Consider the following 13,147-nt stretch of genomic DNA (forward strand, 5'->3'; position numbering starts at 1 on the left):
GGTATACAGTTATATTAGCCAGGTAATGAATATATTGCTTTTTTTTTGGGGGGGGAGGGTGGTCCGGTCATGGGGCCTGAACTCTGGGCCTGGGCACTGTCCCTCAGCTCTTCAGCTCAAGGCTAGTGCTCTACCACTTGAGCCACAGCACCACTTCTGGCTTTTTTCTTTTTCTTTTTGCTTATGTGGTGCTGAGGAATCGAACCCATGCATGCAAGGCAAGTGCTCTACCACTGAGCCACCTTCCCAGCCCGTGTATATTTCTTTTTGAACAGTGTCACTCCCTCCCTCATTTTCTCCCAGTCTTTTATTTTTTAAGTCTGTTACCAGAATTAGAACAATAAAAATTTCCCTTTCTATACCCAGCAGTGAGATTGTTAGATCATACGGCAGTTCTATTTTTAATTATTTTTTAAGCAATCTCCCTATTATTTTCCACAGTGGCTGCCCTCACTCAAATCCCCACCAAAGATGTGCAGGGGTTTCCTTTTCCCCACATCCTCATTAACACAGTTATCTTTCTTTATTATAATGCTCATTCTTATAAATATGAGGTGATATCTCATGATTTTCCTTATTCTGTTAGTGATGATGAGAAATTGTTCATCTTCTGATTAGCCATTTGTAAGTCATCTTCTGGAAATTGTGCATTCAGATCCTTCACTTATTTCTAATCAGGTTATTTATTTTCTTAGCATTCAGTTATCTGAGTTCCTTATATATTTCAGATACTAATCCTTATCAGAGGCATCAGATGTATTTTCCCCCTCTCGTTCTGTCACTTATCTCTTTAGTCTCATTTCCTTGGCTCTGCGGAGCTGTTTCGTTTGATGTAGTCCCATTGTCTATTTTTGCTTTTGTTGCCTGTGCTTTTGAGTTCATATTTAGCCACCTAGCAGAATCTTTAAGAACATATGCACTAACACCTGGCAGAGCTGAGGAGTTCGAATAGTTAAACTTATACTAACATATGAAAAAGAACCCTGGTCTGAAAATCAAAAGAATGAGGTTTCAGGTTTAGCTCGGTGATTAACCAGCTGTGGGACCTGGAATAAGGGTTAAACCCAGTCGGATTCCCCGGCTGCTCTGAAGTTCGTGGAAGTGCTAGCCTTCTTGAGACTTCAGCTTACTCATCTGTGAAATGAAAGGCTTGAAGCAGATCCTATCTGAGGTACTTTTCAGATCTAAAATCCTGCAGTACTGCCGAAACGAATTGCAATGACCCTGCTTCTGAAACCTGGATAAGTTGCCATTTATATATCGCGTATCTATCTGCGGTATTCTTTTTCCAAACTCAGTTGGAAACTCAAACACTACGTCTCTTTTCCAAAAGATAGCTTGTTTGTAATGCAAGGTTTGGGCAAGGACTCAGACTCAGGTGCTACAAAGGCACTGGAATACAGAAGCCTGGGGATTTTCCGTAGCTGATACTGTGGTAGGAGAATACTTATCTATGAAAATGGAATATGGCTAGTGTTTTACTCACAGGAGACTGTTCACATGGTCAAAGATTTTTTTTTAAAAGTCCTCTATTATTTTTTTTAAAAGTCCTCTATTATTAAAGGAAAATGAAGCCTAGACAAATGCAGACAAACTTGACAGACAATGGTAGTAGATGAAATGAGAGGAAATTCTGAGTTTCAGTGTCTCTGTATAATGTGCATATACCCATGTGTCTATCTACCTATCATTCTTTTACAGCCCCATGGGCCCCTCTATACGACTACAAGTAAGTGTGGATATTAAATTTATGATAATAGGAGCATCGAATTCCAGTGCAGTAGTCTCTAAGCATTTTCTTATGAGGAACGATTCTGAACTTAAAGTTTTACCATTACTGGAAGAAAGAAAGGTGTAAGTTAGTGTCAGAGCCAGCTGACAGTCCCTCCTTGCTTGAAGGCTATGGAAACTTTGGGAAGGAATGTGTTGGTAGTAAGTAGGTTAGAAATCAACCAAGAATAGTTTTCAGAGGAATGGAGAGTTGGAAAGCCCTGTTCCATGGCTGTGCTATGTAATGGGAACTTGTTCTTTGCTCTATGACCCTTTGCTCTATGACCCATCTTTTATACCTTGTCTGACTTATAATGGGGGCTAAGAAAGCTAATACTCAACAGTAGGAGAGATGGATCTCCAGAAACCCTGCTTTATTTGTGGATTTTATTACATGTGGTTTTGACCAAAACCAGTTAAACACACACACACACACACACACACACACACACACTACCCAGCTTAGGTGACGCCTTGGTTGGTTATCAACAGTGTGTTGGAATTCTGCATACTGAACATTTGAGAATTTTCCTCAATAGCATTCTCTCTATAACTATATATACCTGCAGATAGCAGGGTTTATTTTCTAATAGACATTACTATGTTTCTAATATAGATTGCTATATGTTGCAAATTTTCTTCCTCTATCTTCTAGGCACACACATAGTGAACATTTCCCAGCTTTCCTTGCTATTAAATGTAGCTATTGAGCTCTTGCCAAAAGATCATAGAATATAAGTGAAGATGATATGAGGCATTTCTTCTCCCAGACCATAGAATTTTCCACGTGATTTTTCTATGCTCCCTCTTTCCCTGTCCTCTGTGTGAAGGGAAAGGGTCTATAAATACATTAAAGGAAGGACCAACAGAGTGAAGTCACTTGCGATGGAATGATCACATGAAAACCACCCAGCCAGGAATATACTCTTTCCTGAGTGTTCAATAAGCTTACTTAATGTATTCCCATGCCATAAGGTTCTTTGGCATGTCTGTCCCAGTAGTTAGCATTCTATTAACAAACACATTCATATGTATTAACCAATACATTAATATTTATAGTTTAATAATTCTTTGCTATATGAAAGGCATAGACACATATACACACGTTTAGTTCTCACAACACCCCACAGTATAGGTACAATAGCTTCAGTAACTTGCTAGAGTAACTCGATGGAGTACAAATCTGGGCAGCCCAAATCAAAAGCCTTGACTATATACACCATCACATCCACCACCTCACTCATGACAGGAAACATTTCTAAATCCATACCTGGGCAGACACTTACTTCTTAACTTATATTAGCTATTTTTTATTTTATTAAAACAAAAGAGAAATCAGGAGGGAGAGCAAATGTTTGAAAGAAAAAAAAACTCCCTAGTACAATCCTCTTAATTAAATCTTCACAACACAGAAGCAATCTCTTATTTTTTCAGTGGGGTCTGTGGACTAAAGATAATAATGAAAATAGAAACAAAAGGTTTTGCCCATGTAATTGTAACCCCTCTGTACAGTATTTTCACAATAAAAAATAAAAATAAATAAAAAATGGAATATGTTTAGCTGGGAGGTGGCGAGAATAGGACCATGTTTTGAAGCCAGCCCAACAGAATTCAGTGATTCCATCTCATAAATGAGTTGGGCATGGGAGTGCATGTCTGTAATGTAAGATGCTCAAGATGCAAAGGTAGGAAGTCCGAGGCTGACCTGGACAAAATTAGCATGAGACCTTATCAAAAAAAAAACTAAAAGCCTAAGTAATAAAGGCATAACTCAAATGATAGAACACTTATTTCAACCCCCAGTAATGAAAGTAAAAGTTGAATATGCTAATTTGATAGCCCAAACTATAATTTATGTCCATAGTTCAATAACCAAAATGGGATTTCCAATCAACTATATTTATTATAAAATACATCAGAGAGAATAATGGACAAAACCCTTATTTCTCACCAAGAGAAGATGGGTAGAATTATCCAGCCATTAAACATTATAACTTCAAAGCCTTTCTCATGAAATGAAGAAAATGTTCATGATGTAATGTGACCCAATTACTTATTAATTGATTCAACTCACTCATTCAAAATATGTTTGCTAAGTACCAAGTTCAAACTACATGAGAGCTTGTCATATGGTCCCAGTCTCTAAAAAGTATATGGTCTAGCGAGGCTCTGGTAGTTCATGCCTGTAATCCTAGTTACTCTGAAGGTTGAGCTGAGATCCACAGTTTGAAGCCAGCCTGGGCAGGAAAATCCATGAGACTCCTATCTCCAATTAACCACAAAAAGCTGGAAGTGGAACTGTAGCTCAAGTGGTAGAGCACTAGCCTTGAACACAAAAGCTCAGGAACAACATCCAAGCCCAGAGTTCAAGGCCCAGCACCAGCAAAAAAAAAAAAAAAGTGTATATAGTCTAGTGTTTTAATGCTAACATTCACAACAGATTGGTAGTGTTTCTTTCCCAAGGTTTACTTTCCTTGTCTATGAAATAAGAAGATTAAACTAGATCATCGCTAAGGTCTCTACAACAATTGGGTTCTGAAAGTAGAAACAGAAAACTTTATTTAGTCAAGCACAAACCATCATTTGTTGTATCTAAGAGGCCATGACTCAATTAAAAATGGAATAGTAGCATACACCTACTGCTTGTATCTTCATTTATCTAAGACCGATGGGTTTCCTGGGATAGAAAACCATTAGGTGCAAAACCCAGAGAATGTCAGGCGAGCTGTGATGGTGGTCACCTTAGCTCCATCACAAGTTACTAGAGAACTGGACACCTGGCTCAAGTGGTAGAGCACCAGCTGTGAGTGGAAAAGAGAAACCCAGTTTTTGAGGTTCTTATTTCAAGCCCCAGTGCTAGTGCAAAAATAGCCACATAAACAAATAAACACTAAAAACCAAGTTATTAGACTTAAATGCTCATTTTAATTGTAATGACAGAACCCCCAACTGATGGTTTGCTTGTTATTGGAATCATTTCATATGCAAAAGAAAACAAAGAATAGGGATTATGACATGAAGTAAAAATCCACTCAATTGTCAAAATGTTTCCAAGAAAAATACATTTGACATGAACGTTAACCAAGACCACAATATCTTATGATTATCAATTGTACCACCATCAATCTCTTGGTGTTAGATGTTTTAAAACTAGAATACTTGTTTAGAGATTAGAAGGAACCCTGACTGCCAGAAGTCTTTTAATATTTCAATTAGAGGCATATTTTCAGCTTCTAAAAACTGTGACTTTAAATGGCATATTATAATTTTGTTCTCAAAAAAATGCAGTGTTCTTTTAAAGATTATTCAAATACGACTGCTCTCTAAAATTCTCATCTCTCTTTTATCTCCTCATTTACCACATAGATCAGTACAATGAGGCTAACCCCAATTATATTGTTCCTTCAAAGTGGAGCAAAAGAACCCCAAGGGGCTTGTGGGGGACCCATGGGGTTCCTAGCACACAGCAAAGCCTGCTCTAGGGGCAGGAGCTTCTCACATGAACGCTAACAGGAACTGAGCCCTTCTCCCCCGGTCCACTTGGCTTCAAAGACTCCAAGGTCTTTAACAATGCCTTCAAGAAGTCAATGCTCGGATAAAATCCTTTTTATTAACTAGTAAATTCAGGACCCCGGGACTTGGTGGATTCACCAGGAATCATTCAGATGGATTTGAGACTACGAACAAGGAACAAGAGGATTTGATTCATTTATGTTGTTTCTTGGGATGTTTCCACTTCCCTCCTCCCTAAAGACCAAAGGCTCTTAATGGCGGCTGACAAACATTCCTGAAACCTCTTTGCAAAGTTACAAGATGGCGGCTCCTAAACTTTGGACCAATTAACCACTCACTTAGGCAGTTCATCAAATCTCCAATCACTGAATTCTAGACTTGTTTTTTTGGTATTATCATCACTGTGCCTTATTTGTCCTCCTCTGACCCCCACAAAAATCATTTCCAACACACAGCAACCCCCATCCTCCATCCTAACCTCCTCCCCATCTGTGACCCCCAGATATGTCTTCCTCATGTCTAGAGCTAAATAAATGCAGTGGTGATAGGGAAAGAGACAAAGAAAGCTTCCTTTCTTGCTCTAGCTTTGGGGACTTGGGAAGTGACTAGTATTCATTTAAATAAATTATATACTCACTTAAAAAGAAATGAATCTGAAGAACAGAGGGACAGAGTCCATTTCTTTCCCTATTGCTGCTGGTACCTTTACAAGTTCTGTGTAGAGACAGGATGCTGCCTGTCTGACCAGAAGCCCTGTTTCTGTTTTAATCACTGGGCTAATAAGTGAGTGCTTGCAATACACCAAACACCACATTTTATTTGCTCACACTTAACCCCCTCCATCCTTTGGGATAGGTAGTGTTGTTCATCCCACTTTAGAGCCAAGGAAACTAAGCTTTAAAGAGACACAGTGACTTCCCCCAAAGAAACACAGCTCTTCCATTGCAGTGCTGGGATTTAAAACAGTGTTGGCCTTGTTTCAGAGCTCATCTATTGCTGCCTAACTCAATTCATACTCTCCTTCCAACCCCCAGAGGCTGTTACAGAGCCTCCTCTTAGGAGTGACTCCCTACCATCACGCACTGCTTGGGATGTGGCAACATCTCTCTCCTCCTCCCAGGAAGAACTAGAAACACAGAAGAGTGTCCCTAAATCTACCTGAAGGAGCAGACTGAAATTCTCTATGTCCACCAATGACCCACCTTCTTTCAGATAAACTCCAAGAGCACCCAGTCTACTTGAAAAGAAAAGTCAGAAAATCAGATTAAGAGACTTGGGTAAGGTTCTAGACCAAACTTGCTTTGGGAATTCTTAAACTATATTGCTTTCCAGGCAGTGGTAGGTTTTATTTTGTTTTATTGTAAAAGAAGCTGTATAGAAAGGTTACAGTTACATAAGTAAGGTAATGAGTACATTTCTTGTCAAGCATTGTTACTCTCCTCCTTTGATAAACAAAGTGGTAGGCTTTTTTGTTTATCTAGCTCTCTCTTTTCTTCATTCCGGTTCACTTGCTACCCCAAATCCTAACACTTTCATTCTGTACAGCCTTCCAGGGTCATGGTGCCATCTACCAGAATAGCCTCAAATAGACACAAAGGGGTACCAAAAATTCATCAGTGAGCTTGACACCGATGGCTTACATCTGTGATCCTAGCTACTCAGGAGGCTGAGACCTGAGGATCCTGGTTTGAAGCCAGCCCAGGGAAGGAAAGTCTGTGAGATTCTTATCCCCAATTAACTACCAAAAAGCCGGAAATGGAAGTGTGGATCAAGCGATAAAACACCAACTTGGAACAAAAAATCCAAGTGGAAAGCGGAGGTCCTGAGGTTCCAGACCCTTTACTACTAAACTCTCTGTGTCTCACTCTCTCTTTCTGCAGACATCTCTGCAAGACAGGAAGAAATGCTATAGAGATTAAGAATATAAGATTATCATTGTTGGATTTTTACCCTCTAACTTCAAAGAATACAAAAGTGCATTCTGTCATAACGTGCCCTTGCAAATCCACGCCCCCCCTCAAAGTTTTAATCTCTTATGTCTGGAGGAAATGTAATCATATTCCCCCTCCGGTCTAAAGTTGTGTTCAATGAACGAGCTCTAGCTTAAAGCTGATTTTCCCAGGGGCTTCTTCGGGGGTGCTCTCTGGAGCTGCTGCACTCTGAAGCTAAGAATCAGGTTTCTGTGGGGGGTTTCCATAGTGGCTTTTCCACCCGTGGTCCTCCCAGCCCGCCTCTCGCCCTCCCACCAACGAGGACACAACTTTTACACCCCAACCAGAGAGCTGGGATGTCAGAGTTTGAGCCAGGCTTTCCCCAAGCCTCCTGAAACCACAAGCGGATGGGTCGTTCCATGAAGGGTCCAGTCCCAAGGCCAGGGCCACGGGCGATCCCTTTCGCGGGCACGCGGGGCATGCAACCCACAGCCCAAGTCCTCCACTGAGCTCTGGCTTCCGCGGGGGGAACTCGCTTCTCCGCCCCGGAGCTGGCGTTTTCCCCCTTGCGCGTGAAGGTGGCCCCGTCCTGCCCAGCTGCCCTGTTAATTTTATTTTCCTTTCTTTTCTGGCTAAGGGCGGGGGGGGGGGGGTGCGCTTGGCCTCTCCCCCCTCCCCCCAGTGTGTCATTCCCAGACAAAAAGCCAGCCTGGCGGGGACCGGCTTCTCCCTGCAGCCAGCGGTGCTGGCGACACCGCACCCGGCCACCCGAGGCCCTGGCTGCGCGCGCGCACGCGGGCTGCGCCTTCGTGGGCGCCGACAGGGCCCCGCCGGGGGCTCCGCGGAGGACGACGGGGCCGTGCCAGGCAGGAGGCCGGGAGGGGGAGGCCTGGAAGGAGAGGCCCAGCAGGGAGGGTGTGTGGCGGGGAGGGGGGACAGAGGAGGGAGGGGAGGGCGGGATGGAGGAGATGAGGTGGCCCAGCAGCCAATCCGCGCGCAGCTCATCAGCTGACCGCTTTTGCTTACACCAGGTGCACGCCGGCTGCGGGGAGCACAAAGCGGGGCGCACGGAGGGCGCCGGGCTGCGAGCTGGGGAGCCAGGCCAGGCCCGGGGGAGGGGGCCCCCGGGGCTGCGGCGCCTTCCGGGCGGGGAGCGGGGCCGGCGGCGGCGGCGGTGGCCTCCTCTGGACCTGCCCGCCCGCTGCCCCGCCCTCTGCACCCCAGTTCTTTTCCCCTCCCTGCCCACTCCCGCCGGCCTCCAGCCCGGCCCCCCCACCCCCCCAGCCAGATTTAGCCCAGCCCCGCACGGCGGCCGCTGGAGTCGCTGCTGGCCTCTGGCGGGGTGCTCGGCCGGCGGGTCCCCCAGGAGCGCATCCTCCTCCCGCGTGCGCACCCCGACATCCACGCCTGCCGGGCCTTGGGGTAAGTGCGCCCTCCGCCTGGGCCGGAGGGAGGGAGGTCGGGGGGAGGCAGCCAGGGTGAGGGGAAGTCGAGGCAAACTTAAGGCGCAGAGGACGCTGGAGGGGCCGTGGGGAGGGGATCGCCAGCCTCAGGGGGGCCGAGGGGGCGCGGCTCCCGGAGCTCAGGAGCACTGAACCCCCTCCTTCCCCACACACACCCCGCCAAAGACAAGACTCTGGGGCTCGGTGGAGAGCGGTGGTTGGGAGGGCAGGCCAGACCGATGGACACACACGCGCGCGCGCGCGCACACACACACACACATTAGGCAGGGGCTGGAGCGCAGCACGCTGGATTCAGGGACCCGCAGTTTGGGGATTGGGGGAAGAAAAGGAGGACTGCATTGGAATCTGAAGTCGGCCAGGCAGCTAGGGGACCCGAGAAGGGCTGGGAAGGGGAACCCCAGGACGTCACGGAAGAGGCCAGAGAACGCAAAGAAGGGGGGCAGGTTAGGTCTTGGAGACGGCCTGGTCAGGGAGAGAAGAGGCCGGTGTGGGGGGGTCGTGCACACAGCACTGGGAGCTGAAGTAGAAGGTGGTCCAAGGACGGGAGCGGGGTGCGCCCCGGACGTGGCGATGGTAGAAAGGACACCCCACCCCCCCACCCCCGCCCCAAGGAGACTCCCGAGGGGAGTGAAGTATCTGAAAGACTCCCCGGTCCTGTCCGGGAGACCAGCAGCCACCAGCCCCTGCTCGGCGGCGCTGGAAAGTTTGCCAGCGCGCGTCTTTGTGCGGTGTGGAAGGGGGTATGGGCTCCCCAGGACGCGATCCACACTTGCTTCCTAGGGTCCCTGGGCCACAGCCCCCAGCAGCGGGAACGACAGCCCTGGCCGACTGGGGCTGAGTGGACAAAGTCCAGCCGTTGGCCGGGGGCTGCTGGCTCCTTGGGCAGATGGGAAAGTTGGTCCCGGGGCTCTGATTACAGGGCAGCCGGCGCGGTGGGAACCCACTGGAAAGAAGCTGACAGGTAAACTAGACTCCTGCAGAAGTCCAGTTCACCCAGATCGTCCCACAGCCTAGTGTGAGTGAATGAATGAATGAACGCACAAACGAGTGGTCAGCGTGTAAACCGTTGTGTGTGAGCCACCTTTTGGCAAAAGCCAAGGATTCAGAATACAGGTTCCTCCAAATCCCAACTCGCTATTATTTGTGTTTTCATGATCGGAGCCTGGTAATCAAGGGAGGAGGAATGGGAACGTTCCCTAAGGGAACGGGTACTGCCGACCTAGGCTGGTTTGTTTTTGCTTTGTTTGCTTTGTTTACGGGAGTTTCAGAGACCTTAGGTTGTATTGTTTTGTAAGCTGCTTTGCCACAACGGGCTGAGAAATCAGTGTTCCTCCATTGTGGCCATTACCCCATTTCTAACAGCTAGAAGGAGAGGGGGATTTACGTGGAACTCTAGATACCAATGATGTTATTAGCTCCAAAAGTCTCTGATTTGCATGCAAATGTGAGCGGGTCTTGGCAGATGTCAGCCTTGGGCATTCACATGAAGGAATTTGAAAAGACAAGGAGTCTTCCGTTAACAATAGACCTTAAGAAAATGGAATAAAGGCACAGTGTGAATTTTTTTTTTCTTGTTTGGGAATTCCATAGCTTTCCTGACACCTTTATTCTGGAGACAAGAGTCTTAGAGTGGAATTATATTGAAAGCTCCAAGACAATTTGCTCTTTACCTGCTGCCTCACATTCAATGCTGATAGATATTCTCAGCTAGTTAGGAAACAGTTCTTACAGGAGGCAGACAGAAACTTTCATCCACTTCTGGTGGCTTGGAGCGATTTGTCACTTGACTCAACTTTGGAGTTTCTTGGCTTATTTTTCTCTCTCTCCTGTGAGTAACTCTTTTGGTCACCATCCTCACAGATGACCAATACAGAAGACAGCTGTCACTGATGGGCATAAAGATCTCATTAGAACTGTGCCGTGCCAGTCAAAAATCACCCAGATTTTAAGCATCCAAACTTGTAGAACCACAAGCAATGAAACCCTCCCATTCCTACTAACAGGCATGGGCTTGGGGGTCATAGTATAAAACAATGAAAAGGAGACAGTTGTCCATTGCATCCCCAAAGCAAGAGGCTTTCTTCCTTGGCTAAGATTAGCTGAACATAACCACACTATTCACCTCCTGGCTCTGGCTGACTATTGAACAAAAGCCCAGCAGAGGCCTGGACTTTACCTTCGGACAAACCAGCACCAGTGGCCTCTTCCTTTGTCCATCCCATACACTGTGGAAGGGAGAAAGAATCCATTCACCAAACAACATTTGCCCCTGCATTCTATATATCCACTGAGAGGGGTATGGAAACATAACAACAGAAAGACAGCATTGTTTTGGAAGGTTCAGTGTTTAGGGGGGCGGAAGGGGGAGAGCAGATGTTACCCTGGTATTTTACATGCTTCCTAAAGTTGTTGTTTTTTTTTTTTCTAGTTCAGTGCCTTTTGTATATAAAGCAGTTTATCCTCAGGAGGAGGGAGAAAAAAGTGAATTGAGCCCAGTATTAGTAAGAAAATGTTATAGCCAAGTTTGCACGTTCTGTCTTAGAGCTGGCTATATAGAAGTCAGAAAAGTAGCAAATCATTGTAATAAATTCTTATGTGACTCTTAAACCTGGGCCTCTGTCTTCGTGATGGAGCTGAGGAATAGCTATGAAATGAAGGTGATTGTTTCTCAACTAAGACTATGCACTATTTTGTTGTAAACTTAGCATCAGAGCCTCATATTTCTGAATCTTTATCTTTGCGATTACCCTGCAGAGGTGAGATTGTTCTTCTGCAAATCTAATGAAGGGAAAGATTAAGGAGCTCATTCCTTAGGACACAAGAGCACTTAATGATTAGGAAGGATCACTATGCTAAATAAAGGAATCTCAGACCAGATCTTACTGCTGACTACAATGCTGGAAAATAATGGCATGTAGCTCTGGTTAGTGTCTGAAATTCTAAAAAACAAACAACAAAAGGTGGACTAGGCAAGTGGACCACTGATCCCTGTTGTTAGAACCTGCTGCCTCTAAATTCTTGACCTCAGCTGCTAGAGTTATTATAAACTTTCTATAGTAATGACACTCTAGGGAAAACAGCAGATACGTGTGTGTATACATATATATATATATATATATATATATATATATATATATATATATATATACATACATATATATTGCTATAGAGTTATAGTGCTACTTCCCAAGTCAATTGACTTTAGGAATAATCAGAATTATAGGCTTTATATGTCACTTTAAGTAAGGCATAAAACATAAATAAGACATAGTAAATTGTAGGATTTAGATGTCACTTTTACTAGATTTTCACAATACTTTTTAAGATTTATTTTTAAGCTGCAAAATAATTGTTCTCCAAATGATTCATTTGAGCGATAATGTAAGGTTACTTAAATATTAGGTTTGATTTTTAAAAATTATTATGCTGAACATCTATTTTGGGTTAAGCCAGTCTGGAGATAAAGCACATTCCATTTTAGGATCATATTTTGGTTTCTGGGAACAATGAAAATATCTTTAACTCAAGAATAGAGCTTTGATTAATATTTTATCCAGGATGAATTGTAATTATATAGATAAAATCAGAAAACCATATATTTTCTGTGTTTTGGCTCCAAGTACAGACCAGAGACACAAGTTACAAAATTCAATATTTTAGTGACCACAGGAACTATTTGTCTCAAAAGTCTTCTTAAATGAAGTTTGCTTCAAAATTTTCTTGTTTTAGCATGCTACTTTATGGATGGGTAACAGAGTATAGCTTCCATGTTTCCAAAATACACTAAGTCTATAATAAATTGCTTCTTGAATACCAATCTATGATAAGATGATTATGTATTTCAAGACTGAATGGCCACTTTGTATAAACATTAAGTGTATAGTTAATAAGGAAACACCCTTTTTATGGTACAGTGTTGTTTTTCTTTTAAAGAAACAATATGCAGGAGTACATGCTATCAGAATCTTTTGTTTGTTCGTTTGTTGTGTTTTGTGTGAACCAGTTCTAGGGCCTGATCTCAGGACCTGGGTGCCATCCCTGAGCTTATTTTTGCTAAAGGCTAGTGTTCTATGGCTTGAGTCGCAGCTCCACTTCTGGCTTTTTTTGGTAGTTAATTGGAGATAAGAGTCTCATAGTCTTTCCTGCCTTTGGCCAGCTTTGAACCATGATCCTCAGATCTCAGCCTCCTGAGTAGCGAGGATCACAGTGCCCAGAAGTTCTTTTTAACCTCTGGAATGTTTTCAATAAGCTCTAGCAAAGATAAGATCTCATTTGCAATTTTGCCAGTAGTTTGGTTGATAGGAAGCTATTACCAGTAAGAGCTAGGGGAGCTAGGATCACTTTCTTCACCTGCCAGCTGTCAGATTCCTCGGTTGTATCATAGTACAGTGGGGCCAGTAGAGCTGGAAGAACTATTTCCAGAATCAGTTAGAATGCTAAAAGGTTTATAAAAGCTATGCTTTTCCAAGA

The 13,147-nt window shown here is 44.2% G+C and overlaps 1 protein-coding gene across 1 annotated transcript in view; it reads left to right on the forward strand.

Annotated features, from left to right (window-relative positions):
- Nucleotides 1-8,458: 8,458 nt before the first annotated feature.
- Nucleotides 8,459-13,147, forward strand: part of Lrrn1 (leucine rich repeat neuronal 1) — a 35,195-nt gene continuing 30,506 nt past the window's right edge. Inside the window, exon 1 of the mRNA XM_042680286.1 lies at nucleotides 8,459-8,636. The gene's annotated coding sequence lies outside the window, so the exon portion shown is untranslated. The remainder of the gene's footprint in view (nucleotides 8,637-13,147) is intronic.

This window comes from Dipodomys spectabilis, unplaced genomic scaffold, assembly GCF_019054845.1.
Source record: "Dipodomys spectabilis isolate Male_0828 unplaced genomic scaffold, ASM1905484v1 ptg000054l, whole genome shotgun sequence".
Taxonomy (NCBI): Eukaryota; Metazoa; Chordata; class Mammalia; order Rodentia; family Heteromyidae; genus Dipodomys; species Dipodomys spectabilis.